The sequence below is a fragment of the Podarcis gaigeae genome (genome assembly GCF_964106915.1).
Source record: "Podarcis gaigeae genome assembly, chromosome: 8".
Classification (NCBI taxonomy): Eukaryota; Metazoa; Chordata; class Lepidosauria; order Squamata; family Lacertidae; genus Podarcis; species Podarcis gaigeae.
Genome location: NC_139684.1, coordinates 40,217,356 through 40,221,252, shown reverse-complemented (window position 1 = coordinate 40,221,252; position 3,897 = coordinate 40,217,356). Strand labels below are relative to the sequence as shown.

General features: G+C 42.0%; 1 long non-coding RNA gene across 1 annotated transcript; it reads right to left on the bottom strand.

Moving 5' to 3' along the window:
- Positions 1 to 3,524, bottom strand: LOC310851950. The gene is made up of 3 exons (XR_014567928.1): positions 3,461 to 3,524; positions 3,239 to 3,344; positions 1 to 64 (listed from the first exon to the last, which is right to left on the bottom strand). It is a non-coding gene; the product is annotated as an uncharacterized lncRNA (long non-coding RNA).
- Positions 3,525 to 3,897: the final 373 nt, after the last annotated feature.

Sequence of the window (3,897 nt, the reverse complement as noted above, 5' to 3'; positions counted from 1 at the left end):
CCTCGCAGGGTTGTTTTGGGGATAAAGAGTGGAGGGGGATAACAATATACCCCACTGTCTTGAGCTGTTGGAGGAAAGTTGAAATATAAATGCAATAATAAATAAAATAAAATGTGAATGCTTACATTTTAATATTTTAGTGTAATTGAACTGTCCCTTCCTTTGTTCTTCTTCCAGCATATTTCACTGATAATATTTTAAAGCAAAAACAGCCCAAAAACACAACAACAACCCTCTACTTTGTTTAGGTGTGTGATTAAAATTGTATGTTTGCAGCCATAAAGAAAACAAAAGAATAAAACCTTTTATCTTATTTTGGGGGGGGGAGAAAATATGCTGAATAATAAGACTCCCGCTGCAAGCAAACAGGAAAGCCTGAGGTAATATGTGTGACATTAATACTGTTTTCGATGCCACAATTGGTTTGGGCTTGTTGGAGGCCCCTGGAGCACCACTGAATCACAGCTTGTGGAATTGGTTTCTTTTTTTACAGACTGAGGATTTAGACAGCATGCAGCGATGAGGCTGAATCCACCGTCTCTTGATCTCTGCTCATTACAGCTGAAGGGACTGACTGGATGGGCCAATGCCTCATTATGAAGATCTCCTGCCTGAATCCAGAGTTTTCAAAAAATGACCATCCTCTCTCTAATATTTCCTCCCCTGGGCAACATGATCAAGAGGGTGCTGGCCTGGCAGCTGCAGGTATACCTGGAAAAAACAGATTACCGGTATCTGGATCCATTCCAGTCTGGTTTCAGGCCCTGTTTGGGCACTTAAACAGCCTTAGTCACCCTTTATCAGGAGAGAAACTGGGAGACTGTGACCCTGTTGGTTCTCCTTGACCTCTTAGAGGCTTTTGACACAGTTGGCCATTGTGTTCTTCTGGAGTGACAGCAAGGAGGTGGGAGGATTACCCTTGGGAGCTGTCATCCAGCGATTTGGAGTACAGTGTCTTCTGTATGCTGATGACACACAAGCGCTTCCTTGCTCTCCCCACTCTGTCACAATCAGGAGAGGCAGTGAAGGTGCTGCACAGGTGCCTGGAAGTAGTGATGGACTGGATGAAGGCCAATAAACTGACACTGAGTCATGTTAAGAAAAAGTGTCATGGGTGGGTGGTTCCCAGGTCTGAGAATTGGGTGTGTGATCTGGGAGGGGCAGCCCTTCCTCTGAAGCAGCAGGTTCATAGACTTTAAAGCTTCCCACCTCAGAGATTTAATGAATTTCCACTCATTCAGATTTTGCTATGGGTTACAGAGGGTTCCATCATTTGGGGGGAAGTGTCTGCCCAACTGCGCAGGTTAACTTCAAAGGGAAAACCATGACCAGCTTTATAGCAAAAGGAGCTCCTTAGAGCAATGCTGTGCTGCATCATGGCTGTGAAGATGTCAGTTCTACCAAAATTTCTCCCAATCTAAGGTATTGCTTTTCAGCTGAAGTGATTAGTACCTTTTATTAAGGATTCCATGTGCCTTTCTTGGGTTCACCTTGAAACACTCCATCCTATCCCCACAATTAAATTCCTGCCATTTCTAAATCCCTCATAGACAATGATTCACAAGATTTCTAACTCCCTCCTGTGCATGAATCCTTACAAATTTGGAAAAAAATTGCCACCAGGAAGGAACATTTCCTCTTTGCTCCATTCCTGGATCATAAAGAGTTTTGTCATCCTGATAAAGAGAAGCAGTTCCAGGGATGGGAGGACTAGGGGAGGGGTTACTCTGACTTTGGAACTTTTTTTATAAAGGCTTTCAAAATCACTTGTTCTAAACTATATTGCAAGGTTTAAAGGTGAAATTGCGCAAATAAAAGCAATGGCTGCCCAGGTTGCACACAGAGGTGATCTGGTACGCAGTCTTTTTTAAAAAATAATAATAATAAATTTTATTAGTATTTTCCACACAACAACACGAAAAATAACAATATACAACACACAAAAACTAACATTCGAAAACTAAAGAAAGCAACAACAACTAAAAAAACAAAAACCACAAATCCATATCTTACAAGTTAAGACTATAAACACTAAAACAACAACAACAACAGGACATTGACTTCCACCAATCCCACAGCACCTCCTTTATCTCTCATTGTGTCTTCCTGTATTCCTATTTTCCTTATCATCTCTATCCTAACATCTAGATATAAATTCCTCTTTCTTATCCTTTCACTTCACAAGGTTATTCCAGATTCAGCCAGATTTCTGTCCTCGAACCTTGACTTTTGAGGTATTCATTTAGGCACTCCCATTCTTTTTCCCCTTCACCTTTTAACCAAATTGACAGACATAATAAGACAAAAACTGGTATGCAGTCTTTGACATCGAACGAACATTTTTGCAATCAATCTATTCCTTCCTTGAAAGGTGTGGCTTCTCTTATTTGCCACTGGTTACAGGATGGGGGACAGAAGTAGTCTGAAACTGGCAAGGGTGGGGGACTTAAACACTGGATTTGATTATGAGCTATGGAAAAAGATCTGGTCTCATCCTCCATTGAAAACAGTCTTTGCTATTAGAATTCAGGAAGCATCCTTAAAGGTGCTCCTGTGCTGGCACTGGGCTCTGGTTCTGCTTTCAAATATGCTAAGCACGGCTTCCCCACAGTTGGAGGGTGTGCAGAAGTCATGGCACCCTTTTCTACATGTGGTTGGAATGTTCTTTAATTCACAGGCTTCATTCAGAGTGGGCTGGTGCTTAGTGTGGGGTCAGGATTTAATTTTGTTAGCATATTATTTTTGCTGTTTTGCTGTTTATGTTTTTGTGTTTTGTTGCTATATTTGTTGTTATATAGCCTGCTGAATTATAAGGGGTTTGTTTAACTTTACCAAATATTTCTTAATGAGATGCTCTCATTAACTTATTGTCTAATTTTTGTTATATTTTCATTCAATTATGCATTTTCTTTTTCATGTTGTTAGCTGCCTTGAGCCTAGGTTACTATGGAAAGGCAGCATACAAATAAATGATGATGGTGAGGATGTTTTCCTGGGTGTTCACCTTGGCCTCTGACATAACCACCCAAAAAAACCCAGCCTCTTTGACCTGCAGTGGCATTGCTAGCCTCTGAAAGTGAAGACAACCCTTTTCTGCATCACAAAGACTTCCTCTCCTTGAAGACACATCTAGAGATAGCTGCTCATTGGAAAACCTCCCAAGGACCTTCTAAAGAGGGGTGGTGGTGGTGCACTTCAGTATGGGACCACCTTGCTCTTTCTGAGCAACCTTACTTACCATCATAGGGTGGTAAAAGGAGATGTCAAACAGGTCTGACATGATTGCGTTCCCCTTTACTAGTTACGTCAACAAATCTCTCACTCCACCGCATCCTCATTCCTCTCTGTTCAGGGGGAATTTGAAACTGTGAATATATAATATAAAACACCTGGTTCCTGGTCATGAAGTCAAAGTCTTTGTTCCTTTTTGTGCTTTCATGTTTGTGCTGACACAACTTACCTGTCGTTATTAATCTGAAGCATTCCTTTGTCCATTGAATTGTTAAAATGTAATAATGGTATCTGACAAAAAGAAGGGGGGGAGAACAGGTTTGTAGCCTGGGAGGACTCCTGGATTTCAGCTTGTCACTGAAGTGTCTTCTCTGCTTATGTCCAGCTTAGGCTGGTTCACCAGCTACAACTGTTCCTGAATCAGGATATTAAGCTCAGTTGCCCATGCCCTAGTGGCCTCCCACCTGGACTACTGTAATGAGCTGTACGTGGGGTTGTCCTTGAAAACAGTCCAGAGCCTGAAGCTACTGCAGAATGTGGCTGCCAGGTGAGTAAGCGGCGCTACCATATGAGACTATGTGTCGTTGGTCCTGAAAGCACTGCAAGGGTTGCCAGCAATCTACCGAGCGCAATGCAAGCATATAGTACTAGCATATACAGAGGTAC